The sequence below is a fragment of the Colius striatus genome, chromosome 16, assembly GCF_028858725.1.
Source record: "Colius striatus isolate bColStr4 chromosome 16, bColStr4.1.hap1, whole genome shotgun sequence".
In the NCBI taxonomy this organism is placed as follows: Eukaryota; Metazoa; Chordata; class Aves; order Coliiformes; family Coliidae; genus Colius; species Colius striatus.
This window is the reverse complement of record NC_084774.1, coordinates 14,416,964-14,437,191: the sequence shown is the minus strand read 5'-3', so window position 1 is coordinate 14,437,191 and position 20,228 is coordinate 14,416,964.

Here is a 20,228-nt window from a genome sequence, read left to right as displayed (position 1 = left end):
CAAAGAAGAGTTATCAGGTATTCAGAATTCATGCTGCAATTTAAGAGATCTACAGTGGAACTCTTACTCATTGGCAGTAAAATGGGTAATACATAAATCCAGTAATATTATGCATTTTTGAAGGGGATAATATTACCAGATAGTAACTTCATCGCTAAATATAATACTTAAAACTATAGATTCTCAAAGGCAAAAATGAGAGCTATGCTCAAGAAGCTAGCAGCTAAACAAATTTATCTCATCCACAGTTCTGACGTTGCAGTTCAGCTCTGACCTGCCTGTGTGATTCTTCCCACAAGTGATCGGGGCTGTGTGAAAGCTCTTTGATATTAATTTTGAAGTGAGGAGCGATATTTCTGGGGCAGAAGTGAAACTGAGTTGATTTTCATTTGTCAAATCTGACTTAAAAATTAGGAAACAAAAACCATAGATTTCTGGGCCTGATACATCTTGGAGCAAGTACCTCTGGAGTCAAAATCATATATCCATTTTGGAGCTTTAAATTAAGAAGAATCACCTAATTCAGGTGGAGCCCTCTGGGAGTTACAGGTTGCTATCTGGCACCATGTTCTGTTTGATGACCAGGTGATGACCTGATTTGTTCTCTGTGACCGAGGCTTGGGATTTGTACATTCCATGTAACCTTCATTTTGACCATTTGCAAAATGGAATAACTGTACCTCCAACCACATGCTCAGTATCAGTTTGCAGAGGCTTGCAAAGCACTGTCAGTGCAAAGGAACTTCCCAGTGTCCCAAGAGAAGCCAAACTTCAAGTCCTTACTCTTGGACTTCAAGAAAAAAGACATGCAATCTCTTGAAGAAATGCAAAAACTTTTGTTCTTTCCCCATTTCACAGATGCATCTTCAAACCTTGTTGATTTCTTGCTCTTCAATAGCTAAAGTGTGTTCCTTCACAAATTAATCTGAAAACATCTACGATGTGGGGTTTTTAAAGGGAGAACTTACTGTCAGTTCTTTTCTTCCCCGTCCTTCAGGACCAGTTGTAATGGTATTCTCTTATCCCACTTCAGTCCTCATAACACCCAAAACCCAGTTCACAGCCAGGCTGTGGAGAGCTTTTCCAGTCAGGCTCTTTGGAACCACTTCATTATACAGATGCAGGGCCAAAATAACATTCCCTTTGGTTTCATGGACTTGACTTTGAGGTTATCTTCCTTTATACATCTCTAGCCAATATTGCTCAGATTCCTAATGCTTTCATATAGTATCACAAAGCCTTGCATGTCTCTAAAAAACAACACTGAAGAAACAGAAGAAAACAATCCAATTGACAGCTGAATGAGTAATGCTCACCAAAGAGATAAACAAAGCCCAGAAGCTCTGTGTGAAAGCACCTATTAGTCTTGTTAGTAGTGACTGATTGCACCTTACCTTAGGAACCATGCCAAAGGGAATGCCTTCTGGGTGGAAAAGCATGTCTGCTGGTGAGCTTTGCTACTGGCTTGGGTTGAGGCTGTGTATTGACTGCCTCTGCTAGTTTAATTCTCCAGTTGGGAGGTGAAATGTTAGCAGCACAGATTTAGGCCCATCTGACTGTAAGAAATGAGAGTTATCTCTCCCTTGTCAATAAACATTAATCCATCCCTGGAGATGACCAGAATGTCTTGGTTGGCAACAGCATGTACAGTGAATCAGTGTGTGTGAGTGCAGGACAGGAGGTCCTTCTGCCTTCCTGTGAACCCCAATGTAGATGTGGCTGGTCTGAGGTGCTTGCTTTGATAATTAGGGCTAAGTAAAGGTAGAATAGCACAGAAACAACTATATTTAAAATAAAACAACACAAGATGGGTCAAAGAACTTCAGCACAATAGGAAGGCACAATATAGGCAGGCAGACGTGAGACAGTGTGGACAAAACAGAGCGAATTTACAGGTGCCTGTTTCTCTCTCACTTTGCCCACACAGTTGCACAGCTTTTGCTGAGGCAACTCCCAGATGGGCCTATTTGCAGAGCTGGGAGTTGACGTGTGCCAGTATCCAGCCCTGCTGGTTGTGACTAAGCTGGGTGGCCCTGTGACATGTCCCTGTTCAGGCCCTGCAGTGGCTTCCAGACAGCCTCAACGCATGCTTCTTTCACACGAGGGGACCGGGGAGTGTGTCTGGATGTGGCACTAGTAGCCATCCTGCACAGCACGCTCTTCAGGAGAGTCAAGACCTGAAAAGAGTCAAAAGATTCCTGTCTTTTTCCCAATTTTCCAAAAGAAAACAGGCAGTTCAGTTTTAAAATATTCAATCAAGAAGATTTCCTTACATATCTTAAAACAGAAATGAAATACAGAGTGCAAACATTTGAACCACATACCATTTTTTCTCCCAATCTACCCTTTGAAGGAGTAGCTTAAGGGCAAGTGATGGGATTATTTTGTTGACAGCTTTCTCATATTGCTTCTAGTAAAGACTCAAGAATATGTCTTCTCACTCTATGATATCTTTTAATTGAATAATCCTCTGATAACCATGAAGCACTCAACCTTTCCTTTGATACTTAAACATAAGGAGTTCTTCTAATATCTCTTTTTCTCTCAGGCTTCAGTTCAAGTGTTACTCTTGGGCCTTTCTCTAATTTGGCCAATTTGGAAATGAAGCACATAAACTAAATGCCTAAATGTCACCCTAATTCCTAAGGAGGTTACATGAAGTTCAATTTGTTTTAATGAATGCACCCTGATATACATAAAAGTCTCTTATGTACTTATGCTATAAGTTAGATGATGAATTTGTTACTCTTTGCTACTTGTGCCTCTTCATATTAGTTGCATCTTGCTTTTCTTCTTCCCTGTAAGTCTCTACTTTGAAGCATATTTTTTTCACAGTTAAATCTGCTTCATTCTTTTCGACTGTGAACTATTCTTTATCCTCTCTAAACTGCTTCTTCGTAGGCCCTTTACAGCAGTGCAATAAATAGTGGCTTCTCTCCACATCATTATTTTCTGCTAATTAAATAAAATGAAAGTTTATCTTGAACAAGGTGAGTCATTGTCAGGTGAGTCATGGCTAGCAGGAAATCATATCAATTAAACAAAACTAACAGCCAGGCTTCCTACAGCTGTATTGTGATAAACAGGAAAAAAAATCCTCTTTGTCTACCAAGGCTCTCTAATTTTTGTATTCTAGCTATATAAAAGCTCAGACAACCCTCTGAGTCAAGATTTCACCTAGGATTTCTGTTGACAGATAGGCAAGAAGAAATTAAGTCTTCACTAATACCTCTTCCAGTACAGAGGCTTAAGTATTTTCCTGTTAGTAAACTTCTCCAGCTGTTAGTAAGCATATTTAATTATGGAAGTCGATGACCTTTGACATCTCTTTTCACAATTTTAAGAGGCCCATTCCCTACTTTGCACCTTTTATTCCTCTCTGCTCAGTTCTTCTATGGCCTTTAGTCCCTCCCACATTAAGACTGAATGGAGTAGGAAAAGACATGGGCTGGTGTTTAGATGGCACAAATGCCGGGGAATAAACGTCTAGAAATGTAGTTTGAAAGTACTACAGCATTAAAAGTTAAAAAATGCTGCCAGCAGCAGTTAACAGAGACACTGGACTGGGGATTTTTTGTTTGTTTGTTTTACAAAGAATCAGGGCACAGATCAGACTGTTGCTGCTCCTGATGTAATTCATTCATGTATAGAAACCAGTTTACCCTATAGATTTTATTTGGAAATGATAATTAAATTGTAGAACCAACTCCACTCTTTCTGTAGTGGTGCAGTTTGTCAGGTTTTTTAATGATTATGAATTAGGGAGATGATGGTACCTGTAATGCACGAGATAAAGCAAAAATTATTAAAACCCCTCACCCCTTCCATAGGGCAACAATTCTGAAATGTGGAAACACTAGTGAATCCACGCTGCTAAAAACATGTTCCCCCTTCTAACAGCAAAAGCTGGGGCTGTGCCCTGGTGCCCAGGGGTGCTGCTGCTGGGCAGCCTGACGGCAGATGGCAGCCGGCAGCTTTAAACCCTGCTCAGTCTGGCACTCTGATCTCCAGTTTAGAACAAAAGAGGCAGCAGTGGAACAGTCGCAGGGGTTTGAAAGGCAAGGTCCACTTGAGAGGTTTTAGAGTCTGAAATCTGCTTTGGGAGACAAAGCTCACTGTTTTCTAACCTCCCCAACCTCCCTAAAGAGGTGAAACCACACCTGGGGGCAGATGCTCATTTCTGTGTCTGAGTGGTTGATGCTTCTTAGCACTATTGTGAATGGTAAGAGATGTTCCCAGTAACACCAAATGTCTCTGGAGAGCAATTTTCTACTTGAAGTATCAGACTACATTTACAGCATAGTTCTGTCACGCATTCACAGCTGACCTGGGAAATATTTCTTAACTTTTAACAACGAGCTTTGCAGTTCAATGGGTGAAAAAAATGAGTGATGACTCAAAATGAAAATATTTCTCAGAAAAGTGAAAAGAAATCCTCAAATGAGCTAAATCATCTGGAAGATTTTATTTGACCAGAAACTATGCATTACAAACCCCACTGTAATTCATTTCAAAACCCCCAGATGTCAAGAATTTACAAACTGAAAGCAAAACTTTGGAATTTATTGGAATATTTTTCCCTTCTCTTTTTTTCCCCTGCCAAAGTTGTTCACAGGATTTAAGTAGTTTCATCCTAAGAACAATTTCCTATCTGCTTTATTTGACAATGTAAGATTTACCTGCTGAAAAGAATTTGCCTTAATCATTAAACACAGGATGATTTTGGCTACACACTTACACTCAATACTTTTATGCCTGTATAACCTGACCTGAATCACTTTATATTCATCCGTTTACAAACTGGCTGAGCCCACACCTAAACATTTGAGCCAGACAAAAGGTCATTCTCATTTACCACTGCTGTGATGACAGATACTCTTGCACTTGTTCACACTTAGAGAAGGAATGCCCTCAAGTCAAAGGAAGCCTGTTGTCTGGCAATGGCAACGTTAAGTGCTGCTACTGCAAATTCTACAAATGGATTTGGGGAAATATGTGGCTCACTTGTTGTGAGTGATTGATGTAGGCAGCTGGAAAGAGCATGGTCTCTCTGGTTTATAACTGAGGATTCTTGGAGGCCAAACTCTTTCTTGAGCGGCACACTGGCATTTTTGTTACTCTGAAAGCTGGTGAGAGCTGCAGACAGGTGACTGGCAGGAAGGAGCTGTTCAGAAGAGTTCAACAGCTCAAGGAAGAGATTTGTGAAGGGCAATGTTATGGAAGCAATACCTGGAGAAAGAATGGAAAACTAGCACTCAGCATTGCTCATTGATGTTGCCTGCTGCAATAGTGACTCACTGGGAGTGCCTGGAACACTGTGTCTCATTTTCATTTCACTTTCCCCATCAATCTGATTAGCAAGGTCAGCTACACATGTCATGGGGTGAGCCATCACAACCAGTGTTTCTTATGGACTTGGAGCTTTTTTGGATTTCATCATTAGAGCACTGCTTCATATATACACAGTCGTGTCATCATTTGGCTCCTTTGTACCCCTGATAAGCTGTAGCGTTTATACATTTGGTAAATGCTGTTCTTCCTGCCACACTTATCTTCTTCACAATGTCACACCTTGCACTTTTAAGCTTGGCATCTCCTGTTTTTCAAATGCTAGTGTATTGATAAACACAGCAACCATTACTATGGCAAAGTTTGAACTGAAGCACACATCAAGATAAGATTTCAGAAACCTTCAAAGGAGATGGGTTGCTACATGAAAAAAACACAACAGGATAAAAATGATTCCTGCTGGTGTGCTTTTGAAATAGTGTTAAATAAAATATTTTAGGGTTTAAGGTGATCTCTTTCTAGAGATTAAGAGAGCCCTAGCAAGGAATGTGTTTGTTACCTAGCTAAAACCATCCATCTCTTGTCTTGCTTTGAAGGTCTTGGATCCTGGAGACAGCACGATCATTGACTGACCAAAGGCCTTACCTGGAATAGTAATTCCAATGGTTCAGTGGTCTGACTGTTCAATAATTTAGGTGGTAGATAGGTAACTGCAGTAAAGGAGACCACCCCTAGGAAAAACCCATTTTCTTTCATGTTATTCCCACCCAATGACTCTATTATACACACCAAAAGGTTCCATTGATCCAGCAAGCTTAAATTTCATCCAGTATTTGATATTTTCTTCCAATTAAGGTTCAAGTTCCTTGAGGACATTGCAGTGATTACAATCTGAGTATGTGAATTTCTGGCTTTCTCAACTCATCCTGCAGGTTTGACTTTACCAGTTTGACTTTCCAAACCTGTTTGGTCTGGTTCACAGCTGTCCACCGTGTTTATCTTTGTGTAATTGTTTTGCAGTTAGTTTATGGATTCTGGGTTAGAAAGAACTCAATGCCTCAACTCAAGTCCTGTTAAAACCACCAATTTTTTGTTGCAACCAGTATGGTTTGCATCATTTCCCCAACAGAAACTACCTTTCAGCCATATGCTGTCCTTGACAACAAGCTAAATGCCATCTGAAATGTCAGACCTAGGATTATTGGAAACAGAGATTTGGACTGTTTGGGAGTTTGGCAGAGGTTACCTTGCCATGGGATACTGACTCATTTGGCAGCTGGTATAGGATAGTGTGAAACAGAGTTTGCCTAATCCGTTCTCAAATCCAAGTGTCAGCAAGGGGCTGAGGTTCAGGACATACTTTACACAGCTGTTTTTAGCTTCTGTGTCCTGCAACTTCCATTGCCAGAAAACAAGCCATCCCCTGTTGCCTTTTCCTCATTGACAGCAGGTGTAACAAGGTAATGAACCTCATTTTTAAGTTTCTGAACATTTCTGTGACTCAAAATGTGATACTGTCATGCACTCTCATGCTTTGTAGCTCTTCATGGCTACTTCCAGCCACTTCCTCCCTCCTGCAAGGGAATTTTCTATCTTCTCTCTTTTACTTTCAACTAAGGATAAACTTGACTGATTAATTGCACATGTATGTGCATGTTTGTATAACTCAAACTGGAAGTGATATTTCTACGATATTTCTACTACTTAATTGCCAACCCTGAAGAAGACTCATCTTTTCAAGCACTCTGCTTTTTCTTCATGCTGCTACAATACATGCTGTTTCCCTCATGTTATTAATATAGACAAACTGTGGTGACTGTGGTGGCTGAATGGAGAGTTTGTCTGCAAAAGATCTCTTATTGTCATGACATACTCATAGCAAGGTCTGTTTTTAGCTTTTGTAGTAAAACCATAAGTCACAGCTGTGAAAATAATATCCAGGTATCATCAGGTCAAGGACAGACTCATACATCCTTAAAAGAAATTAGGTACTCCCCACAGAGTGTTGTAATTTTCATTATACATAATAACATCAAAAGATAAGGAAACACTTCTTCATTGTTCAGGGAGCACTGGAAGGGGCTGCCTGGATGGGTTGTTGAGCCTCCTCCTCTGTAGACATTCAAAACCCACCTGGGCAAGTTCCTGTGTGACCTACTCTAGGTGGTCCTGCTCTGGCAGGGAGGTTGCACTGGATGATCTTTCAAGGTCCCTTCCAACCCTTAAGATTCTGTGATTCATTGCCTTTTAAATAAAGAAATACAATCAAAACTCAGGAGAAGCTAGGATTTTTCTTTGAAACTTGGCTAATCAAGAGTAAGTTGTAAAATTTCTTTACCTTACTGTCAAATTTTTCTCTTTAGCATAGACTGGAGAGAACATGACCATGTTAGCTGTTATGATCAACTCCTTGGGCAGCCAAATGACTTCTTATTCTGGCTTCATTCTTTTGTTCTCATTGTGAACAAAAAGTCCAATTTAGGCATAAGAAACCTTCTGAAGATGTGTCTGCCTCCCTGTCTGGTCCTGCCAGGGCCTCACTGTGTGTAAGCCATGACATGACTCAGACTGTCTCTCAAGCCACAGAACTGGCTATGTTTGGTCTGAAGTAGTCTCATTTTAAAGCTAGCTTTTTTTTTTTTTTTCAGATCAAGTTTTTTGTGTTGCTAAATTTGTTCCCTGGGGTCATAGAGTCCATAGTGATATTTTCAGGTGGGGTTAATGATTTAGTGTGACTCATATGTCAGTGCTAACTCACTCAGGTCCCACAACAAATCCAACTGATGACTCTGGAAGCCTTTTTATTGTTGTATTTAGATGATGTGTGCTTACAGTGACCAAGATTTCTTAAAGAAAGAGGAGTAATATATATTTAGCAATTTTTTTTTGTCCCTACTATCTCTTTTCAACTTTGTGCAGTGATTAGATAGCCCTTATCAGAAATAGACCACATCACTCAGAAAACATCAGGTTATGGCCTCCCTGCTGCTGATAGTCAGTTGGGTTTAAAGAGGACATAGTGGTTAATGTTTTTGCAGTTAGCATGTGACTTCAGCCAGAGGGGACACACAAGAAGAGAAAGGGGATCTACATATCATGTGGCACTGCCAGGGTTGCCGAGTGCAAGAAGACAGAATCATCTAAACATGTTCAAATTCAATATCAAACAATCCATCAATTTTAGTATGCTTTGAAAACCACCTTTAAGGTGTATGCAGATTAATAACAAGGACGTTCTAGAAATAGTGTTATGCAGGTGATGGCGTGCACCACCTTGGCACTCATGTTTGTTCTCAAGGAGAGGAAGAATGGCCCACAGCTTAGATGTATGAGCATATCCCATGTCCACGCACAACTCTTGTTATCCTGCTCCTGACTTCCCTAGTACAAAAAAGAGGCATAAGATGTTCCAGATAAATGTAGTCACCATCTGCTCTGCAGATTAGAAGTAGTCAACAAGAAGCTCTAATTCTACTGGACAAGCATTCATTCAGTAGAACACTTTCAAGTGTATTTCCTTCTTCATTTCTGAAAATGAGCTGTGATTGGATTTTCTGGATGTAGCCTGAAACTAGACACTGAAAGCTTTCTTAAGCACTTTTATTTTTTGTAAACAACTAAGAGTAAGAAGTTGCTTATGCAACATTGAATTTAATTGATTTTCAAAACGGTGCTGAGCAGGAATTACAGGAGATGTGATTCCTGTGTGCCACTGTTCCCGTTGATTTGTCAGAGGCAGAGGTAATATAAACAGAAGCTGAGTTTTTGGTCAAAAGTAAAAAACGAACTTGAAATGTTGAGTCATAATAGACACCACACAGAAGTATGGGCTGGGATCTGGAGGTGGCTTGTAAAATGAGACTTTTTTAGCAAGCATTAGTAAGAGCTTAAATATCATGTTCCATAAATGTAAGTCTTCATTATGGTGGTGAGAGGTAGGGACTACCTTTTTTTTCTAGAAAAAATTGGGTTAGAATTCTAAGAGCATCTTTATTGTATTTGTGGATCCTGCAAATTCATATTAAAACACTTCCAAAGAGTGATCTGGATAGTTACCCAACTCTGGATTCTTAAGAGTTATAAATAACTGGTAGGAAGTACTACACGTACCACTAGTTTGTATAATATTTAAACGGGGTCAGTGTGCAGTGAACTCTTCAGGTAACGGAGTCCAGTAGACAATTATTGCCTGACACTTCAGTTTTCTATTTGGATAATTTGACCTTTTAATTGAGCACTTAACCTGAAAGTTTACACGGTTTGAGGCCACTTTCAGGGGACAAACTCCTCCTCCATTACATACATTTCTCTCTGAATTTCCTATTGAAAAGGAAAAAAAAAGAGAAATTAAAAACTTTTCATTTAGCTGATGATTGATGCTAAAGCTAACAGGAAAAATACAGAGGTGTTTTTTACCTCAAGCAGTAGTGCCCATATTTTCCATCAGGGTAGAGTGGGTCATGTACTCGTGTCAGAGTTGGGATAGGCTGCACTCTTTGGCCTTTTTCTTATCATGTAGGGATTCGTGCTGTATATTTGTCCTGCATGCACATAGTAGACCTAGTGTGAGCTAGGTTTGCTGGGCATACATAACATGACTATATTTTCTGTTTTTCCAAAACTACTTTCCTGGAAGCACTGGATTCACCGTGGAGTGAATTCACTCAGCAAATTCTTAAGGACGCACTTCGAAAAGGCTGAAGGAGGCTTCAACCAGGACCAGGCTGTTCCTGCTGCCCAGTGGAGCCTGTCTGCAACCTGTTCCCAAAGTGCCCCCAAGAAGAAGTGTTTTGAATACTCACCTGAGCATTCTTTTAATTGTCTTGATGGTCTAGATACTACCTGCAAGTTGTAAGATGAGTTGCACACCTAAAGGTTGAGACTGGTTACAAAAGAGAATTCTGCTGAAAATGTTGTTTGTTTAGAAAAGTCAAATCCTGATTTAACACAAAAAAAATGAATCTTTGTGTACTTTCTGCAGAAGCTAGTTAATTTTACAACTTTTATGAGCTGACCACCTGGTAAAATGGGTTGTAACACTCCCAAAGAACTAGCACGGAGTTTCTGAGGCCTCAGAATCCAATGTTTTTTTTCCACCCTTAACAGTGTCTAATAAAAGATAAAGGATGAGAAGCAAGCTGTTTTCCTTTAGATCAACGATTGCTGAAAGCAAGGGCAATGCTCTTACTCATATGCAAGCTTGATAATCCCAGAAAACTCATCCATCCATTGTGAGACAAACAGATTCCAGGTCAGATCATGCAGTTCATTGCTGGTAAAAAGGAGAGACGAACTTTTGCAATAAATTCCTATGAGCTGGTCATAATTTTCTACTAGTTTCTTTTTAACAGATTACTAAAGGAAATTAAAGAAAAGCCCAAGCAGATTTCTGCACACCAGTGATTATCCAATGCTTTTGTTGGCTGCAGCAAACCTGGATTTAGAAGACTTTGTGCAACGTGTAGATGGAATGGGCAGTGGGGAGAATAAGTGAAAATGCAAAATTGTGCTCAGGGTTTAGGCTGTGGGATTTAGGATGCTTCTGCTTTGGGTGAGAGAGAGAGTTGAAAGAGAAAAAAGTTTGACACAGAACTAGTTGTAGCAGAAATTTCTTACTGTAATTATAGGGAATTCCGGAAAAAAAGATTGTGGATGATAATTTTTATCACAGTTCTCAAAACATTGGCATGCAAAGGAAAAACGGTGGCTATAAAGACTTGCATGTCTTCATTGCCAGCTATCTTGCTACTGAATATTTTCAGTATACTCTGTGCAACAAGAAAGTGGTCTTAACTCAAGCCTCATTGGACAAGATGTCCTCAATTGTCCTTACTGGCAGTTTTACCTGAAAAGAACAAGCAATTAACATGCAAAATTAATGACAGTTGCTCCCCTGGAACAAAACCCTTGAGGTAAAGGCTAATGGAGGTTTAAAAATGTCCATCTATAAAATGGAAAGGGTGGTTTCCAGCACAGACAGCTATATCCCTTTTAAAATACCATTAGACAGAAGAGTGTCATATATTGTTCTGAAAGAAATGCATCTCTCCTGGTCTCATGCTCCTACCATGTTTCCTTTCTTCCACAGTCAGATACAATGTGCCAGTTAGCCACACACTGACACTGACTCTCACTTGCTGCATCATAACCCATGGTGGCATTTTTGGTTTACACACATTGTCTTTGTGCAGCAAGGCATTTTGAAATGATCTGAATTTACTTCCTCTTAATTCATGGCTCTCCCCTACTTTTCAGATTCACACCAGCTCCTAACATGCTAATATAAGGAAGTCTGGGAAACACGTACAGCTGAGATGTGTGAATCTGCATCTGCCGTTTGACCCCGCATCCCCAGTCCCTGGGAGACATCCTTCTGAGAGCCCTGTGCTGCTCTTCTCCTACATCAACAGGCGTGTTGGGGCAGGAAGCTTGTGGCAATCCGTCTGCAATTCTAAATATTGAGGATGTGGCTGCTGGGTCATGGGCCAGGGGGAAGTTCACCCTCCCCCCGAGAGCAGCCAGCATGGGCCACGCTCCCGCACACGGTGTGGGGCTGAGTCACCACGGTGCTGCCGGCAACATTGCAGGCACCTGCTCCTTCTTGCTCAGACATCCTGGCAGAGTCCTTATTTTTATTTTTTTAAGTGGATACCAAGTCATAAAGTTCACAGAAGCAGACTGCAAAGAAGTGGGAATGTATTATCATGCACTGTGAGACCGGTTACCTATTAAATCCTTTTGCTATTAATAGCAAAACAACACCAAGAGGTTAGGAGTGCAAGTTCAGCCAGTGCATTTTTCAATGAAGGGTGCCAAAAATAGACACACAAAAGTCCAATCCTGATAAAAGTTTAATTTTTTTTAGTAAAACCCACATACTATACTAACTCTGTGAGCCCTGGAGGCACTGATCCCTGATGCTCACTTGCTAGTTCCTCGGAAGTTATAGAATAAACATTAAAGGGTTTTTTCTACTTTTTGGCTTGAGTTGAAATGAAGTTTAAGGACATTGTAATGCATTTATTATCGATAGTAAAAAATTAATACGAAGCAACTGTTTAGTCAGTTTTAAATCAAATAAAACATTAGATTTCTGTTTTAGTGCTATGAAGCTGCTAGTATTAATCCTGCAACTGCAACAGTCCCTAGTTGGACAAGTGCTGATATAGCTGAGAACCTATCTGGTCCAGAAGATATTCTGGAACAGATATCATGGGGCAGGTTGTCTACTCAATGAGAAGTTTGGTGTAGAAGGAAATTAAGCATACCAAGAACGTATCTGTGGAGGTGTAGAGTGTACCTGGCCTTTCCACACACAAAATGTCAATAGCTTAATTAGCATCTACAAAATTTCAGATGGTTATCACTCATACTGCAATCATTAAGGAGTAAAGGAATGTTCACCATAAAGCTCCCAGACTTAAAAGTCTTTGGGGAAAAGGGTGTGTTTTAAAAGCAGACTCAAGAGTTCCTTGGACACTTTCTGCTCAGACAGACTTTGTCCGAGGTGTTTACAAAATTTATTCATGCCTGAAGATGTTTGGACAGAACAACTTTCTGCTCTGAGATAAGGCAGTTTTGATGAAACGTCTTTTCAAAATGAAAATGAGGAGTTGTTAACATAATAATGTTAAAACCTACCAGTTAGGATCTTGACTGAAAGAAAAATCTTTTTCCTGGCATAATTTCTTGTAACAGACCTATTATTTCTTAAAAACAATTCCAAGTTTTCCAAAAAATGCCTTTCCATCAAATTTTCATTCACCCTGTGTTATTTACTCTCTCTCAAACTTGTTTTTGCTTAAAAAATCTTATTTTCATTCAAATTTCCAAACACAATAGAATTTTAAACTTTAAGATTGTAAAAAAAAAAATAGCAAACCTAGTTCTCTTCAGTTGCAATATAAGGCACCAGCCCTATGCAAGGTGTAAAGACAAGGTTCTCTCAGCTTTAACACATGTTGCACAGAAGTATAATATACCTCCTGAAAGATGAATGACAAGCAAAGGAATTTGAATGTGGCCAACATTGGTCAGGTGTGTTCATGGGGCTGCACAGCCACATAAAATTTCAAGCATCCTATGAGACCATTTGGGAAAATGACAGACGTTCATGTCTTGAATTGTGTATTTCCTTATATATAAGCCCATTTCTCATCAGTTTAACTGTCCTTGCATGTCTGTCCTGCACTCATCTTCCTTCCTGGGACACCATGCCTGAGAGGATGAAGAGCTGTGAGAGCAGCAAGCCTAGCCAAGGTTGCCCTGCTCTCCAGCTCTGCCCTGACATGAGCACCCAGGCTGCCCTCATGAGCCAAATATCCATTTCCTTTCATAATCCCCATCATTCTTGTACCCAATGTCTGTCTGTTGAGACAGGCATGTTAGTGTTTGCTGTGTGATCTGTCTGAACACTCTCTAACTTCCTTTATGAGCATGTTATTTCCATTGCACAGGATTCATACCTTTGTTTATTTGCCCAGGAGCTCTGATTTTCCCTAAACCTGCCAGTTGCCTCTTCTATTGTTTTTTCTCTGGATCCCATTAACTTCTATATATAGCACAACAGTCTTCATGTCCTCAAAAATCTGTTGCCTTTTCCAGTGAAGCACATTGGGTGCCGATCACAACCCGAGAAGGGCTGAGAGGAAACAGTGGCTTCCCAAGGGGCTACTGAGTATACAGAAAAATGTATGCTCTATTTTTTTAAGAGCACCTGCCAGGACCCTGTTGCTGGATCAAAGGACAGATCAAATATTTGGCATCAGCCATATCTATCCCCAAACATTTTCACTTGCAAGAAGTATATGCTATTTTAAAACACTTATTCCATTCATTTGTAGAAACACATAAATAAAACCTCACCCCTGTAGTGAATGGTATCTGCATGCCATTGGCTCCCAGCTAACTCTTTGATTCCTTCAGCAATGTGCTGATTTAGATTCTTTTTCCATACTGCCTCTGGACATGAAAAACTTTGCAAAAGTTATGAATTAACTGTAGTTGAAGCCACTCTGCTTCTTGGAAAATGTCCTTAAGCACATCTTCCCATTTGTTAGTTGCCAATCTTCCTTCTGAGTTTGTCCCTTTGCTGGAGATTTGGTTTGCCATGGTTCAGTAACAAGGACATCTTTTGCATTTAGTTCTTGTTTTCTGATTGGCTCAAAACACAAGGGAAGTTCCTGAGAGATTTTTGAAACTTTGTCTTTTAGGGGAAAAAACAAAACAAAACAAAACATCTGGATTTTAGGGCTTAATTTCACCTAAATATTTAAGAACCTGAAGGTCTGCATGTCAAACCGAATGACTTAGCACCTGTATTTCTGTTAAAGAATGATCTTGGGAATTGCTCCCTAGATCAATCTCTGCATATGCAGGTACAGTTACATAGTTCCTTTGACTAATATAATGCTATACTGCAGCTCAGAGTGGTTTTGCCCTTTCCAGCTTCATGGTGTCATCTCCCAGATACATGCTCACGCCACTTTCCTACTGTTGACTCCAGCAATTTTGTAGCCAAGAAGTGAGTCAGAGAAGCTCTCTGATCCTGCTAAATCCAACCCTGCAAAAAAGGTTTTTGACTAGATCAAAGTCTCTTGGTTGAGAAAGAGCAGGATACATGGTCGTGACAGGAGAAGAGGACAACAGCCCATAATCAGTCTGTGAAGCCACAAAGTTCCCTTGGGATGCAATCTCCACCTGGCTTTTATTGCAGGTTAGCTAACCACACCTAAAAATTCACACACCTACCCTATCTATTATTTTGAATTGGTAGGAATGGCTACTAGGGACAAGTCCTTTCCATTTTCAGAAGAGGCAGCAGAGTTTGTGACAGAAAATGTAAACGAAGACCTAGATGTCTAAATCAATGGTGAAAGCATCATTTCTAAAACAGCTTCAATAAATAAGATATCCTTACAATTATGGGCCTCCATTCTTCTTGTAACTCTACTGCACTTTCTGTCTTTGAAAAGTCCTTTTTCCATTTGCGTGTAAGTAGGTATTTAACAGACAGGTAGGTTGAGCAAAAGCCTACACAAAGATGCAACACTACTTCTGGGTTTACTAAAGCTGATAAAGCAAATGTTTCCCACAGTCTGCACTTTTTCAGTCCTCTCAAGAGAAAACACTTAGATGTGAACTTTGAAACAGGAATTTTTCTTATAATTCCTGATATCTCATGGAGCCAAATTCCCATCACATGTCTTGAGTTAAATATCTTTCCATTTCCCTCTTTTCTGGAACTTGGTAATGAAAAATAATATAGTTATTCTCAGTCTAATTAATATTTCTTTCTCTCATTCAAGCTTTGGAATGGATAAAACGTGTTTATTGAACATTTGTATGGAGCATTGTTTTGAATTGATCTGGTTGCCATTAATAGCAAAGTGTACTTGGATCCTTGTTATTTGGAATAGTAACATCTTTTCATTAAATAAATCACTCTTGGCTAGAAATTGTCTTTTTCTTTGTACAAAAAATCCAATGTTTTTTCTAAGGGTCATCTTCAGGGAGATATACTTTTGACGTGCACCAAAATGTGACATTTTCGTAGCTCCATACTGCCCAAGGTATGACTTTTTCAAAGACTTCCTTCCATTATTTCCATTAAATTTAGAGAACATTTTTCCTTTCTTCAACTTGAGACAACTCTGTGCTTCTGAAAGTCCATCTGACAGTGAGGATATCCTTTAGTTTAAGGAAAGAAAGACTCACACCATTGCCTCGCTACTATCTCCTGTTTTTATGTGGAACTCTGTTTGATAATGGGATTAATCAGATGTGACTTCTTTGATTGACTATCCAGATTCTGGGAACCTAAGTCAACAGCAGAGGGTCAAGTATCATGAAAGTGCATACCAATTTGGGAAGACTAAATTCAGAAGGGTAGCTCTGGAACTCAGAATTGTGTATTATTACCCTGTTGTACTCCCTGCCAGCAGCTGCCTCCACCGCCTTCTCTCCTCTGACATGTAGGGCCTGGAGTTCATTCAACACACTTAACAGTTAAAGGCAAAGAGTTCGAACTTGTCAAGAGGAACGTGTCCAAGAAAGCAAAGTATAATTTACCCTGATTATAAAATGCATTCCATTCCATACTTGTTTTGACATTGTTCCTTGGAGAAAAAACATTTTATCTCATAAAGAAGTCTTATTGTTGCTTTCCTTGTCAGGAGGAGGATTGCTCCATAAGTGTTCAGCTCCATCCAACCCCCACGATGTAAAGAGTTCTAAAATTCCTTCTGGATCCAAATGCTATAGCTTAAGTTTAACTTTTTATGTTTCTCCAAAGCCACAAGCTACTGATCAAAGATATGAGATCAAAACTATGGACAAGAGTTGAAAGCCAATGTAGTCCTTCTGCCAGATAAGAAGAAAATGGGGATATAGGAGATAAGGTGCAGAGACGTATTGTATGAAGTGTTAATGCATTTCTGGACAAACAGACAAGGAGGAAGAGAACAGCAGCATTCACATGAAGAGTTGGACTGTCTTGGAGAAATACACTGTAGCGTTGAACCAGATGCCAAGTGCAGTCTCCATCTACTCCAGTTACACTTTCTTGCCCAAAGAATTATACTGATTCTGTAGTGGCTGATACTAATTTCTTGTTAGTTTACATTTCTCAGTGTCAATAAATGCATTCCTGGCTTATACCTCAGCATATGAAAGGGATTTAAGGCAGCGGGATTGCAGCCCTGAGCTACAGTACAAGGGAGCAGAGAGTTGGCAGTATCGCCAGAAGGATCAGAGTGTGATGTTTCTGGGACAAAACTATTTATCCTCTCTCTGTTCTTCACTCTTTTGAAAGCTGATACTCAGAAACACCCAAGGATAAATGTAAGTGAATAATCATAATGCAGAGTTTTGTAATATAATACAGTACAATATTCATACCTTTTTTCCCAGGCCATGCCTGGAAGGACACACCAGAAAAAAATTGAACGCAGCCACCCACACTATGGTAGATCAATCCACAGGTTACTAAAACAACACACTCATCCAGGAAAAGGAACTGATGAGACTGCTCATAGTTTCAATTTCAATAGGCTCTTTGTTTCAATTATCTGAAGTAAAAATGCAGCTTTGTTCTTCTGAAGCTAAAACCCTTACATGAATTTTGAATGTGTGTGCCACAAACAACATGCTGGAAACTGTTAAACCTTCTCCTTTTAGAAAAAGTTATCATGAAAAGCCCACACATAGACTGCAGACCCACTGCATCATCAGTGTGATGTTTCACATATTTAAAATTAAGTATGTGATGAGCTGTTCTCCTAAAATTTGTTCTGAAATGAACTTCTGTGAACATTTGGCAGAATTAATATTTCAGAGCCTAGGTTATTTTGCCCCATCAGTTAAAGGTAGCACTAACACAGATATCAGTTCTGTCTCTAGTTGTTGAGAATAAAGATCCTTCTCAGTATGGAAGAAGATAAACTAGAACACATTACCTGTCGTCTAATCACAGCACTGAAAGGTGTATGCAGAGAGTGACTCAGAGTATGCTGAATTACAGCCAGCTTGTAATGAACAGAACACGTACGAAAAATGACAGATTGGCAGTCCTGGAAACTGGCATTCTTTATTGATAAAAAAAGCACAGATTAGTTGGCTCTGACTTTATATCATTCCCATTAGCATGCCTAAAGCCTGAACAGAATTAGCTTCCTTTTGGACAGGTAAACCTTGTTCACTTCTGTGTTGAGAAAGTTAATGCGGAGGCCAATTAATTCCATTCACTTTACAATCCAATTATCTTCCTCTGAGAAGTGTCTGTAGAAAATAACAGGGATGTAGTGTTGCCATTATCTTTTAGTAAGTAATTCTGAATGAGCAAATCATTTCAAAGAAGTGAACTGACTTTATCCAGCTGACTATGGGCAAAAGTTTTCCTAGACATTTATCAATCTCAGATAAATTTCATGCTTCTGAAACACAAGAAAAATAAAGCTGTATGGGTTTCTTAATGTGAAAGTTAGGCTTGGTCATTCATTACCCATGTAGCTTGATAATTACCTATTTCCTAGGCAAATTGTTTTGGACATTTACTTTGAGGTAGCAGATTAATGAAGTTCTTTGTAAACTTCAGGAACTTGAAAATCTACAAAGCTTCCGGAACAAAACTTTCTAGGTCAGTAGTTATTGTACTTTTAGAAATCTAGAAGACAGCACACATTTGTACCTCAGCTTGTAAACAGCTGGTCAAAACCTTACTCAGAGCAACACTTACAGAGATCTTTGAGTCCACTAAACTTAAATAATAAAAATAATAAGTAGTCCAGTAAACATGAACCTGTGATTTACTATACAGAAGCAATAAAGGATTTTGAAATAGCTGATAACTAGGCTGTCAAGGTCAGTTCAACTAGATAACACCTCTTCTCTTTACTTGTCTTTAGAAGTTAGATTGTCAGAACATTTGTGAGCAATGTGATATGCCTGGAATTGAACAATAGACTGACTTGCTGTTAACACTTGTTTCATATTGGCACAAGTCCATTGGCTCTAATGGAGTAATACTCATTTATAATACTATCAGAAGAGACTCAGTGTATACTATTGTTGTAACAGCTTAGGTAGATCTCCTCACACAGTTTTGTACCTTAGCATGAGCTGCCAAAGCTCCCAGGGATCGGATGAGCACCCACAGTCTCCCATCCCACCGTCCCCAGGCTCTGGGATTCAGTGCTCCCAGCTGTCAGATGAGTTTCAGCAATACAAACTACAGTCTCTCTAAAGTACACATTGCTAGATGATTTTCAGAAAAGCAATATTCTCACATGGTGTCATATGATTTTTCTTACACCACCATTCACTCAGCCTGAGGCAGCCTTCACTTGGCCAAGACAGCGTGGTTTTGATAACTGTCAGATTTGCTCTTTGCATAACCATCAGGCTGTCAGTCACAGTGCTGGATGGATGGCTTTTTTGTGTGTGTTTTTTTTAAGTATACATAATTTCTTTTGATTCTGCAAAGGTTCAAACTATTTTCATCCTTCCTCAAAGCTTCATATTGATTTCATCTTGTCATAATGGCAGAGAAATGTAACAACCCCATCCCTGGAGATCTGAGTGCTGTGCATGGTGGGGAGAAATGTGTTCAGACTGTGCTCTGGATGTAAAAAGCCTCCTAATATTAGCATTCACTGAGGTCTGATAAGATTATACAGAGGGAAAGTGGCTGTAGGCATGGATTTAACACATTCCTGAATACTAGGGCTAGCTTGGATTGAAGGAATGACAAAATTAACAGCACAAAAGGACTGTATCATCAAAGCTCTGTGCTGCAGGGCTTGACTCTCCTCTACTTGTTAAGGTGGGTTCCACTTCCCTGGGGCTGGCTGGATGCCAAGCAGTGCCCACTATACCCTCTCACCAGGAGCCTGCTTTGCAAACAGTTTCTCAGATGGAGTGTCATTATAGCACACGAACAAGAAACTTGAGGATATCATAAAGCAGGATTTTTTCACAATAGAATTAAAGTAACTTGGTTTTGTAGAATTCCAGGCTCAACCTCATTGAGGATATTAAGCACCAGGATGAAAGTACCACAGCAACTTTTTGGAAGAAGTTGTCATGAAAGATGAGATTTTTGTAATGCTACAAAGATGTTATAATAAACTATGGAAGACTATTTATAGACAAAAAAATAGAAAACTTTATTTTATTACAAAATTGTATTAGCAAATCAAATAGAAATATTCAGGTACACACTGTAATATGACTACATTTATATGCCTGAGAATAACAGCAGAGGAAAACACAGAAAAACCCACAGAGGACAGAGCAACAAGTGCAAAGAACTTGTATACTTTCAGAAAGTAAAAAAAACCACAAAATGGAGCATTCATATATTTACAAACCTGTACTTGAAACTGCATCATGTGAAAAAGACACTAGTGACCATAATAGCTAACAGACAGTACTATATGCAG